Source organism: Oncorhynchus kisutch, linkage group LG3, assembly GCF_002021735.2.
Source record: "Oncorhynchus kisutch isolate 150728-3 linkage group LG3, Okis_V2, whole genome shotgun sequence".
Lineage (NCBI taxonomy): Eukaryota > Metazoa > Chordata > Actinopteri > Salmoniformes > Salmonidae > Oncorhynchus > Oncorhynchus kisutch.
In genome coordinates, this window is record NC_034176.2 from 11772906 (window position 1) to 11786843 (window position 13938).

At 41.5% G+C, this 13938-nt stretch overlaps 1 protein-coding gene across 3 annotated transcripts in view; it reads right to left on the reverse strand.

The window, feature by feature from the left end:
* Positions 1-13715, reverse strand: part of LOC109875292 (semaphorin-6A) — a 98674-nt gene extending 84959 nt beyond the window's left edge. The window contains exon 1 of one of the 3 annotated variants that reach the window (XM_020467609.2): positions 13310-13715. The gene's annotated coding sequence lies outside the window, so the exon portion shown is untranslated. The remainder of the gene's footprint in view (positions 1-13309) is intronic. The other 2 variants (XM_020467601.2, XM_020467617.2) reach the window with 2 other exon arrangements.
* Positions 13716-13938: the final 223 nt, after the last annotated feature.

Genomic DNA, 13938 nt, shown 5'->3' on the forward strand with positions numbered 1-13938 from the left:
TATCATGTGGTTGGCCCTATACATAACACATGTCTATTTGTCTTATCTATTAATTTGATCTGTTTTGGGCAGAAGTTTGCTGAAGGTTATTGTGATCAACTTCTAGTTTACATCCCGGCCTATGAAACTCTAACCCTATCTCTAACTCTAACCCAAACCCTAACCTTAACTCTAATCCTAACTCTAACCCTCACTCTAATCCTAACTCTAACCCTAACTCTAACCCTAACTCTAATCCTAACTCTAACCCTAACTCTAACCCTAACTCTAATCCTAGCCCTAACTCTAACCCTAACTCTATTCCTAGCCCTAACTCTAATCCTAACTCTAACCCTAACCCTATGGGGCAGGTGGAAACGCAATCTGTTGACAACTGTAATCAGTTCTAGTCCCATTGACAAAAACATGTCCCATATATGGATACACCATTTCCGATACAGTGGGACGTCATGAGGCCTGAGGTCTAGCAGACATATGACTCCAACAACACAGAGGAAACATGACCGCTCTGTTTTCCACAGGATCAGACACTTTTCTGACCACTAGGATATCTGGCCCCCAGCACATGTCACAGCAGATCATTTATACCCCATGCCCTACCCATTAGATACCAGAGCCCTGGCTCACAAACCCAGCCCATGCCCTACCCATTAGATACCAGAGCCCTGGCTCACAAACCCAGCCCATGCCCTACCCATTAGATACCAGAGCCCTGGCTCACAAACCCAGCCCATGCCCTACCCATTAGATACCAGAGCCCTGGCTCACAAACCCAGCCCATGCCCTACCCATTAGATACCAGAGCCCTGGATCACAAACCCAGCCCATTCCCTACCCATTAGATACCAGAGCCCTGGCTCACAAACCCAGCCCATGCCCTACCCATTAGATACCAGAGCCCTGGCTCACAAACCCAGCCCATGCCCTACCCATTAGATACCAGAGCCCTGGCTCACAAACCTAGCCCATGCCCTACCCATTAGATACCAGAGCCCTGGCTCACAAACCCAGCCCATGCCCTACCCATTAGATACCAGAGCCCTGGCTCACAAACCTAGCCCATGCCCTACCCATTAGATACCAGAGCCCTGGCTCACAAACCCAGCCCATGCCCTACCCATTAGATACCAGAGCCCTGGCTCACAAACCCAGCCCATGCCCTACCCATTAGATACCAGAGCCCTGGCTCACAAACCTAGCCCATGCCCTACCCATTAGATACCAGAGCCCTGGCTCACAAACCCAGCCCATGCCTTACCCATTAGATACCAGAGCCCTGGATCACAAACCCAGCCCATGCCCTACCCATTAGATACCAGAGCCCTGGCTCACAAACCCAGCCCATGCCCTACCCATTAGATACCAGAGCCCTGGCTCACAAACCCAGCCCATGCCCTACCCATTAGATACCAGAGCCCTGGCTCACAAACCTAGCCCATGCCCTACCCATTAGATACCAGAGCCCTGGCTCACAAACCTAGCCCATGCCCTACCACCCACAGGGCACTTAAACACAACAGCAACAACAACTGTTTTATAACTGGGTTCGTCATCTTAAGTTTCATGCCATAAAAGCCTTGTGTTGTCACTGGCTTTATTTGGCATCTAGTTGAACTTGAGAGCCCAACTCTAGAAACTAAGGATGGAGGTCTATATCCATGTAATCCAATACAAAGATACAGGTATATTTATTTTTTGATGAGTATTTTCAAGTTAAACTTGAAGTTGCTTTTTCAATTGTATGTTAGGCTTTCTTTTCCTAACTCAAGTCTTCTGTATAATGATCTGCTCTTGGGCCTATTTCAATGTTATTGTCTTCTAGGGAAAGGCCGTTCTCATGACAACCCACATGACGATGAAAAAACATAATTGTCCATTTGAACAACTCATGAGTTCCTAGGTCAAAGCTTTTGGCTCTGGGGGAGTGAGAAGGCACAGGACAAACAGGGCTATTAATGTTTTCATTGATTAGTATCTCAGTGTCAGCTCAATAACCTCCCAGATGTAATACAATGCATCCAAGTGAATAAATAATCATTACTAATGGCTATAAAAAGCACCCTGGATTTTACTAACATTCTATTGGGAACAATCAATATTCCTCCAACCGCAGTACATATGCCTCCTACCTACACAAATTACTCATCATACAAAAGAAATGTGCAAGACTAGCCACCTCCTCTAATTACCTGGCTCCATCTGCACCTTTGTTTAAGAAACTCAATATCTTGTCTATTTACGATGTTAATGTACGGCAATTATGAACTTTCATCTACAAATACCCCTACCTCTCAGATAGTTTACCTAAACCCTTCAATTTATTATTCCAGCTTAATTCTGAAATCCATCTACACTACTGGTCAAAAGTTTTAGAACACCTACTCATTCAAGGGTTTTTCTTTATTTTTACTATTTTCTACAATTGAAGAATAATAGTGAAACATCAAAACTATGAAATAACACATATGGAATTCAAATAGCCACCCTTTGCCTTGAGGACAGCTTTGCACACTCTGGCATTCTCTCAACCAGCTTCACCTGGAATGCTTTTCCAACTGTCTTGAAGGAGTTCCCACATATGCTGAGCACTTGTTGGATGCTTTTCCTTCACTCTGCGGTCCAACTCATCCCAAACCATCTCAATTTGGTTGAGGTCGGGGGATTGTGGAGACCAGGACCCCTGATGCAGCACTCCATCACTCTCTTTCTTGGTAAAATAGCCCTTACACAGCCTGGAGGTGTGTTGGGTCATTGTCCTGTTGAAAAACAAATTATATTCCCACTAAGCCCAAAACAGATGGGATGGCGTATGGCTGCAGAATGCTGTGGTACAGTAGCCATGCTGGTTAAGTGTGTCTTGAATTCGAAATAAATCACAGACATTATCACCAGCAAAGCACCCCCACACCATAACACCTCCTCCTCCATGCTTTATAGTGGGAAATACACATGCGGACATCCGTTCACCCACACGGCGTCTCACAAAGATATGGCGGTTGGAACCCAAAAAATCTAATTTGGACTCCAGACTAAAGAACAAATTTCCACCAGTCTAATGTCCATTGCTCGTGTTTCTTGACCCAAGCAGGTCTCTTCTTCTTATTGGTGTCCTTTATTAGTGGTTTCTTTGCAGCAATTTGACCATGAAGGCCTGATTCACACAGTCTCCTCTGAACAGTTGATGTTGAGATGTGTCTGTTACTTGAACTCTGTGAAGCATTTATTTAGGCTGCAATTCTTGAGGCTGGTAACTCTAATGAACTTATCCTCTGCAGCAGAGGAAACTCTGGGTCATCCATTCCTGTGGCGGTCCTCATGAGAGCCAGTTTCATCATAGCTCTTGATGGTTTTTGCAACTGTACTTGAAGAAACTTAAAAAGTTCTTGGAATTTTCCGTATTGACTGACCATCATGTCTTAAAGTAATGATGGACTGTTGTTTCTCTTTGCTTATTTGAGCTGTTCTTGCCATAATATGGACTTGGTCTTTTACCAAATAGGGCTATCTTCTGTATACCACCACCTTGTCACAACACAACTGATTGGCTCAAACACATTAAGGAAAGAAATTCCACAAATGAACTTTTAAGAAGGCACACCTGTTAATTGAAATGCAATTCAGGTGACTACCCCATGAAGCTTGTTGAGAGAATGCCAAGAGTATGCAAAGCAAAGGGTGGCTACTTTGAAGAATCTCAAATATAAAATATATTTGGATTTGTTTAACACTTTTTTTGGTTACTACATGATTCCATATGTGTTATTTTATCGTTTTGATGTCTTCACTAATATTCTACAATGTAGAAAATAGTAAAAATAAAGAAAATCCCTTGAATGAGTTGGTGTTCTAAAACTTTTGACCGGTACTGTATATAATACAAGACACTGTGATAACCTTCACCCCCCCCCCTCCCCCTCCCCACTGCCGCACCTCACATAGTCAATTCTCTATCAGATACAGAGGTACCATACTCTGGAATTCATATCTTCACATTGCCAAAACAACATCATCATCATCATCCATCAATAACTTCAAGCGAAGACTGAGGATCAGACTGTAAGTAATCTCCTCCATGAAGACTAACTCTCCCACACACATTTGCACACACACACACACATTTAAACAAAACAAATAGTTTGTGATTACTGATCAATTCATTTATACATTTATAATTAGTAGGTTTTGTTTTAACAAACCTTTTTTTATTTTTGTACTGATTGTAAAGCCAGCCCTTGGGCTTCCAACCTCCTTTTTTTCAATCTGTATCGTTGTTTATCACTTGCTTTCTTTGGTGCAAATAAATGTAACTAAACAAAAACTAAATGAAACTTAAACAAGCTCTCTTCAAATTCAATATGGTTTCAAGGAGAATTAGAGACTAAAACTGTGGGGAAAGACTAGAGGCACGCGCTGTTCACACTTCCATTCAGGAAATATTGTAGACCGATGCAGAGGTAGTATTTACTCTAGCAATTAGTCCAGCATTACAGCCATGGAAATTAACGTGATGCAGTAATAACTGTCTGCACTGCCTTAGGGGAAAGCAATGAGCACTCGAATAGAAAGTCACATCTTATTATACTCATGGTGGAGGTGAGACATATGGGGTCCTGTAATTAGACTGGTGGTTGGCTGTTAATCTCCAACAAACACAACCATTCCTAAGAGATACTGTAGCTGATTTTCCTGAGAGAGAGTAGCTACATCTAGGTGAGACTTCTAGGATGATATCAGTTGAAAAGCAGATGACTTCCAGAAAATAATGAGAAGGAGCATCAAACTATTGGAAATCAATAACTCAATTAATCTGCTTTCGTGGAATGACATGTAGTGACAACATGGCCAACTCTTTCACCAATCATTGGCTAATTCCTTCAATGATCAAAACAATATTTTGGAAGTGAAAACCTTGATTCAACATCACGTCACCTTAAATACAGTGTCCATTATCTTTGACCGTTCATTTACCAATGTCTCAGCCACAGTCATGAGCAGCCAGCCTGTGGAACAAAAGGCCACATTAAGCCATTCGTTAGTGTGAGAAATTAGTGACTGCACAACGGCACCACTATTTAACAGCAACGACCCATCTTATCTGCCGAGGCTGCATGAAATGGTGTTTACTTTAGATAACATCTCCCTATATGAACCATGCAGGGGAATTTAGCTAGCTAGCTAGCTGGCACTGGGACACAAACCCAGTATGGACGCAGGCAGGCTGCACCTCAGAGGGACATAAACCCTCACAGCACCCTGAAGGGAGTGGTAGAGAGAGGTACTGTTCTCCAGAAGCAACAATACAAGAGGATTCTTCTCTTATGTAGGTCAGATGATGAACAGGAGCTGTGCTGCACTGCCTGGAGATCATCTCCTCCCTTCCTCTCAGGTTACCTTGAATTAGCTCAACATGCTATAATCAGCTGACAGGGGAGCCCACCGTAACCTAAGAGAGGGTGACTAATGAATTGCTGATGGTAATTTTTCCTAATTCACAAGCTACTTAAAATGGACTGTCGTTGAGGAACCTGTTTCAACTGTTATATAAACAGCATGGGGAAGAAAACAAATGACAGAATGCTCGGTCTACCAGATTATCTGACTGTTTCTGAAGTCAAACCATATTCCCTCTGACTGCTACATCAGTAGACTACCCACAGGGCCATGCATCTTAATACTGTCTCCAAACCCAATTAAATCAGCTAGCGTTGAATTGTCTTAGCAGCATTATCAATAAAGAGCAGATTTGTCGGTTGTACACAGGATGTAAAGACATGAATGAAACATGCAGCGCGACTAATAAAATTTGAATTGAGACAATGAACACATCACTATGCATGAAGCAATACAGCATCCGCTGCCATACATTTAATCAGGGCTGGCCAAGGAACCTGGCTGTTCCTCTCATGGATGAGTGAAACGTGAGCGAGGGGGCATTGTGTGGCCTCTGTGAGAGTGATGATAAGTGTTCCCAGCCCACCGCTCCACATGAGATGACGGACAGGCAGGAACTAGTGCTGAAACACTGGGGGCCTTGTGGTCATGCGCTTCTACTATCAGTCACATGACCACGCCACATGGCTGCAATTTGTTCACTAGATATGTCATAAATGTACACACAGAGGTATTACTGTTCACTTTTTAGTCCTGATTGGAGGGGGGTTCAGGCGGTTCTCTTAATGTAGTCTACCAACAACTGTGCCCTAATAGTAAGACCCGTTTTTCCCCCAGATTTGAGGGATGGTGAATACATTTCTTTGTGGTGTATATTTTTTCTTGTATGTCTTTAGTAACATTGTTGGTAGACTAAATTATGTTTTGCAATATTAGCATTGAAAAATCTATTTGTCAATTAGTTTTACAAATGTATCTTCACATAAGGACAGGCTGCTGTAGAACCATGTAGTCCAATTGTACAACTGGTAAATTGCTGAGATTGCTTTCATATGGATAAACTTAGAAATATGGAAATACCTCATAGAGCACTATTGCAAATACTCTGTCATCGTCTGAAAGTTGACATGACTTGGGAGGGCATTACATATGACATCTGATGTATTAAATAACACTTACTAACCACCGGTGTGCTTGATTAAGCTTTTGAGATAGACCTGGCATTTGGGAGTAACATCAATCACATATCACTTTGCACAAGGTGCATTTCTCCACACAAATATCAATACCTACAACAGACGGGTGGGTTATTGAACCGTGGAGCAGAACTTGCGGTTTGGCTTAGAATCAAAGGATTAATGACAACATATAAACTATATTTCTGTTCCAAATTGTATTGAAAACATAAATACATTTGAACAATGAGCACTTGTTGACTCTTAAATACATCGTTGCAGTTGTTGGTTAGCTAGCTATCAAATGTTTTGCAATATTAGCATTGACATGACATCAGTCAAAACCCCTCAAAACAAGACATGATACCAATAACAAGATCCAACGGGCTGAAATGAGCCACCTGCGATTCCCAACATGGCAGCTTCTTGTCATTGTTGGTACCTATGTGATCGTCCAGAACGATAACACACTTCTGCCCCATAGACGCACAAACATCCTTTTCATTATGTTGTCAGCTAACCCTTCTAGAGTCCAGCAGCCCTGCACCCACACCAGTCACCCGCACTGGAGAATGATAACAAGATGATGTCACTGAGTCTACAAACATATCACTTCAAAGCCATAAAACATCTACATAGGTAAGTTGAGCAAACAGCCCATTTCTCATGGTATGATTCCCTCCAGAAAGGTCACCCAGATGAGAGAATTGCAGCATCTAAATCACCCTCAGCTTGGATTTCAGCCCAATGGCACTGACAATGACAAGGTTCTTTCTTCTTAATGTGGCCCACATGAAAGGCCGTGAAGAAAGTCCCATGATTAGAGACTGATTTTCCCACTAGACACTAGTTTCACTGAAAATACCCACTGGCAAGGTGTAATGTGATGAAGCACAGCAACGATATGGCCACATTAAATCATTACAAGACAGCAGAGATTACAGACTCCTTTGGGAGGTACAACATGACCAAGAAAGACCATCTTAGAGGAATTCAAAAATAAATGTTCAACACTGATCATCTCAACATACTGATAGTAAAAATACATTTTATAATGGAAAGTGGTCTCAAAATTCCCCAACATCCACTTTAAAAAATAAAAATGACAGATAACAACATCAATCTCTCCAAACACATTCTATGTAATAGTGGAAGCCAATTCTATCTCTGAGTCACCCATTGTAAACAAAGGACAATAAGGCTTGTTTGGTTTACAGTAGACATAGCTTCAGCCTCTTAAGTGAAGGACACATGATTCCAGGTATGAACTCTACTGGAAAACCCTCCTTACATTTGATTCATCCTTCTATAGAGGGAGCATACTGCTTTGAGATGAAATTGCAAACCATTTTGCCTCTTCAAGCACACACCCAGGTAGAGAGGCTGCTCCGAGTGCTGCCCTGCAATCTCTCCTGGCCTTCTCCAGGCACCCCAACACCATCTCAGACCCTGAAACTATGGCAACCGAACAAGAGAGCAGCCTCCATGATTAATAGATGAGAAATGCTGTGCCAATCGCGGTGGGCCTGGGGAGGGGGACAGATGTACACCCCTTTCTGTGATTCACCGCCACACACCGCGGCACGGAAGGAGGAAAGAGGGCCTTGCGACGCAGGCAATATGCACCCCTGCAACACAGGGTCATGGAACACCCCCTCAACACAGGGTCATGGAACATCCCCTCCACACAGGGTCATTGAAACACCCCATCAACACAGGGTCATGGAACACCCCCTCAAAGAAGAGTCATGGAACACCCCCTCAACAAAGAATCATGGAACACCCCCTCAAAGAAGAGTCATGGAACAGCCCCTCAACAAAGAGTCATGGAACACCCCCTCAAAGAAGAGTCATGGAACACCCCCTCAACAAAGAATCATGGAAAACCCCCCAACAAAGAGTCATGGAACACCCCCTCAACAAAGAGTCATGGAACACCCCCCCAACAAAGAGTCATGGAACACCCCCCCAACACAGGGTCATGGAACACCCCCTCAACAAAGAGTCATGGAACACCCTCTCAACACAGGGTCATGGAACACCCCCTCAACACAGGGTCATGGAACACCCCCTCAACAAAGAGTCATGGAACACCCTCTCAACACAAGGTCATGGAACACCCCCTCAACACAGGGTCATGGAACACCCCCTCAACACAGGATCATGGAACACCCCCTCAGCACAGGATCATGGAACACTCCCTAAACAAAGAGTCATTGAACACCCGCAGAACAGGCTGCTGTAGAACCATGTAGTCCTACATGAGCATCAATGCATACTTCATGGGCAGCCAATGAGAGCTGACCACAACCGGAAGCAGCCAATGAGCTAACCATAACTGGAAGCCACAGTTGTTCATAATGAGTGTTCACAGCGAGCAGCGTTTGTGACTCATGGACACTTACCTGTATAAGTACAGTACACATTCAAGACATTTAACTATTTGCATACCAAATGCTATGTGATGTCTGGCATCACATTAGACCCTTATCAACACTTGTCTATCTAAGACAGGTTCTAGTTTGTTTGCAGACAATAAAACCCCATTGCAGAGACAGGTGGATCATCTCTGATAACATCTATGATGCAAGCAGTTTGGCTACGTCAACTCTCCTCTCATCACAATTTCATTTAATACATTTCCATAAACAAAGTCTTGCCAAAGAGCAACAGTGAACATGCCAACAGACAGTCTGCCAATTCAGCCATTGACTTAAGAGGTTCTGTCCAAAAGCTTCATACTGTAAGCCTTTGGCTTTTCTGGCGCTAAAAATGCCCTCAATTATGTTAATTTAATGAGTCTAAGGGAAGGGAATTTTACACAAGGCCTACTAATTAAAAAAAATATATAGTGTATTGAGAGCCTGGGGAGTTAATGCAAGGTGAGAAACAGAGGCTAAGCTACAACAGCAACGATGTTAACAAATCAGTAGACTCGAAATGAGGCGTAATGTACAGAACAGAATGAACCATATGTCCCACAACCAAATTCATTTCATTTAATTCATTATTGTCAGATCAATGGTCAGGTTTTTAATATAATGGGATGCGATTTCACCTTAGAGTGGAGCTTTCCCACAAAACATGATGTCATGATATTTGCAATAAGGGGACTGATGAGTGGAAGAAAACCTTCTCTAAATGTCATGCAGCTTCTGAACACCAGCACGCTCTTGGTTTCATCTGAGTATGACACCATTCTATTATGGGGGTGGTTGGAGGATGCTAGGTGTTTATCAGTTTCTATCAGCAGGAGGCACACAGAGAGATGCTCATGGAAAATTAGTTTTTGAAGAAAATATCCCCACAGACGCACAAAATTAGAATTTTCCATTTGGCAAAAAGGTGAAAGGCGCTAGAGCGAAAAACGGTTAATGTTCACATCGAAACATAGCCTATATCCTACATATGAGATGTAATTTCCCCACAGGATTATGGTATTAAAATGTATATGATTCTGCTATCAGTGGACTACTAATGGAGCACGAATAAAATGCAATGAAAGCTGTTTTTTAAATGATTGAACCATAATTTACAACTACAATTTTCAATCCTCTAATATACTGTGTGTACATATATATATATATATCATAAATAAATCACATTTTGATGAGTGTGAGGATTGTAATGCTCTCATACACTCTAATTGATTACAATAAATTCTAAATCACACTGGATAAACATGAATTAAACATGCAATCATAAAATATGCATAAATACACAATTCTACTCCACCTACCGCATTGACACTGAATTTGAATCAATGATTAACATGGCCTCGCTTTGCGTAATTGAGTGCAATTCATTTCACATAGGCACGCCATTTATCAATTATTCAATACCAAGCACGTCTATCTGTCCTTGACTGACAAATGTAAATACCAACTTACACCCCTGCACAGTGTATACAAGCACACCAGTGTGACAAATCCACATCAGTCACACACAATGCCAACCTCATTGCTATTGTTAGGAAGCTGCAGATCAAATGCTCCACAGAGCATTGCTCCAAACAGTGGTTACCCACAATGCATGCTGATGTTTTGTGTTTCCCCTTTTTTCTGCGTGACAAAAAAACCCGATGCTTTCTCCAAAGGTAGTTAGTCACACAGTGACAGGCACACATGTACACATACATCAAGAGCAGAATGGTCTGCTTTTCGTGTATATCTTGTAAACAGTCTAGCATTTATGGCAGGTGTTTCAAAATGGCTCCAGGATTATTGCGCACCACTGTAGCAATACTGGATTGTATTCCACACACGGATAGCCCACCTACAGTATCTCATCTCATCTTAACTGTTAGACCTTATCTCCATGGGCTAGTGAAGAGGATGGAAACGCATCAAATATTTTTTGGAGTGATTTCATGAAATAATGTATTGTATACTTTTTTTCCTATCAATGTGTTTTTACAAGACTCACTCATCTTAAAAGTAATTCCCTCAAATATCATATATTACTGTAAAAACAATATATATATTTTTGTTCACAGGCATTTAGCCCTATTCCTTATGGTTTTAATGTTATCAACACAGGCCATGGAGCATCTATACACATTGAGAAACATCCCTTGACTAGAGTCCCTTTGCAAGTACAGCAAGCCAGACGTCTTCAAACTGGTTGAAGAGAGGGAGAAATGGCTGAGAGAGCCGAGGTGTTAGCAGCCCTGGGTGTTGCATGGGGCCTCTGTACTGCACCTAAACACAGCTTTCAGTATATCACTGTAAAAAGTGAGATGGCACTGTTGTTCATCTGAGGTGCTTTTATTGAATGGTGTGATCTAACGTTATGTTTCGGTAATTTTTTTACATTTAAGGAATGCTTCTAAATTGCTTTCGACACCTCATGCGCATGCCCATTGTATAGCGGTTGGGGCAATATATCATTGGGGGGCAATCAGAAGAGTTAGAGGCATGGCTTATTGGGGGCGTGGCTTTCAATTTGTTCTTTTTGGCCATCCCTGAGAGTGAATGTCATTCCAGTTAATGTGTTCTGTTGTATTCATCATACAAGATTAAATGCAAGGTTTCCATTGATACAATGATCGTCAGTTGGTTACAATATTGTGGTCAATAAATGTGACTGACCGGCTCAAATTGGTCTTATATAGCAAAATTTGAAATGACTAAGCTTGTAATTTATGTGAAGTAGTGACCTGTGACATATGCCTAGTTTCCTGAAATGCGTCACAAATGTGAATGTTTTTTGTAAAGATTGTGTTTGGAGGTATTATTTAATGTTAATGAACAAACTTTTATGATTTACAGGGAATTTATTTATTTGCTTGTAACCCAATTTAAGAATTTTGGAAACGTCAAAGAGAAATTTCAACATGGAGCAAAATGAAAACAAAATGTGTTATATTAACATGAAATAGTTATATTTATGTTCTATATTAGGTTGAACAAAGGGGGAAAAGTCATTATGTTGCACCAGCCATATCCCTTTCTAAAGGAAATACATTACATGTAAAACATATTTGATAACACGTGTGCCCAATGGAGCAATTACAACAGTGACCCGCCCTGAAATGGCCTTTAAAGCCTGGAGTCACTCAACAAACCCTATGTGGACAATGCTTCACTCCTGTCTCTCTCTCTCTCTCTCTCTCTCTCTCTCTCTCTCTCTCTCTCTCTCTCTCTCTCTCTCTCTCTCTCTCTCTCTCTCTCGGTCTCTCTCTCTCTGTCTCTCTCTGTCTCTCTCTCTCTCTCTCTCTCTCTCTCTCTCTCTCTATCTATCTCTCTCTTTCTCTCTCTCTCTCTCTCTCTCTCTCTCTCTCTCTCTCTCTCTCTCTCTCTCTCTCTCTCTGTGTCTCTCTCTCTCTCTCGGTCTCTCTCTCTCTGTCTCTCTCTGTCTCTCTCTCTCTGTCTCTCTGTGTGTGTCTCTCTCTCTCTCTCTCTCTAATGTGTGTGTGCGAGCGAGTGTGTGAGAGAGAAGTGATGTAACTACAACCATATTACACCAGTTAAGACATTTCAGTCTCTAAATTGTGGGTAGATAAAAAATTTACGAAATTAATGAAATAGCTACAATTAACTCCACAGCCATAAAAAAATGTATGATTCGTGTTGAAAGCCTATAGATTGAAATAGCGTATTTTCCACCTGGAAAGACACAGGTGAAATATTCGTTTTGCCAACACTGAACATTGAAATGCCTGTCTGTCTTCTCACACATGAGAATTGCATCTCTACATTACGCTACCATGGAGGGGCCAACAACGAAGGGCAGTACAAATGATCCAAGTAGTTTATAATGCTGAGTCCTGTAGCCTATCAGTTCACAGCACACTAAAAGCCATACATTTCAGACGTTGAAATGATAAACGCTTTCATCACCTGGGGAAATGTTTCGCAGAGTTGTCTATAATAACATATAGGCTAATTTCTGAAGCTTTGTAAGCACGCAGTAATTCTAAATGCAATGGAATGGACCTGATCCAGCTTGGATGAATACGCGTAAATACGTATTTACGCACAAACATCTCATATTTAAATTGCCAAAATAACCATTATCTTTACGAAATAATTGTACATTTCCCCAATGAATTGTTATTCATTAACTGCAACAGAAATAAATAATTATAAAGTTACTGAAGTGACGTATAGTTAGTTACCTTGTTGCAGGCGCCTAGGTGTGCACTTGTCCTAGTAGTGATTGGGAAAACATTATAGCCATAGGTTCCAAATAAATAGATTACTATTATGCACATACAAAGTTAGAGAATAAAAATACAATACCTTCAGCTCATGAATGGAAATGCCTTGGGGTAAATGTATCGTTCGTCCTTTTATTAATCCATTCAAAATAATGTTCCTAAAGCAGCTCAGACAATGATCATTTCGAAAAAAACAATGCGAAACGCTACTTTTCTAAACCTCTTGAGATTTTTTTTTGTTACATGCCGCGCTTGTAGCCTACACAACTCTTCAAATCGGAATATCCATCGGAAATCCACTTGAAACCCAGCGGTTTTAAAAACTCCTTTGAGAAAACTGAGCAAGACAACCTGGAATCCAATAACTAACAATTGAGGGTTCCGAACCATTCGTGGAAAGCCAACTCAGTCCCGCTACAAAAGCTGCAGGTCATCCTATTTCGAGATGAAGCCTTCTTACTAGTGCACAGCGATCCCAGCTGTCACCCGCTACACACAGGGAGGAGCTATACGCCCTAGACTGGAGTGTGCTAGTGAAACAGGATCTTTTGTTTCATGGGTGCCACTTTATGGACGACTGTATTTTTAGAATTTACATTGGTATGTAAATACACAATTCGAAAATACACAATTCAAAAAATAAACCACTATAGGCTAAATGGCTAAATATAATGATTGTGTAGGCTGTATTATTAGTTTAAAAGAGAAACA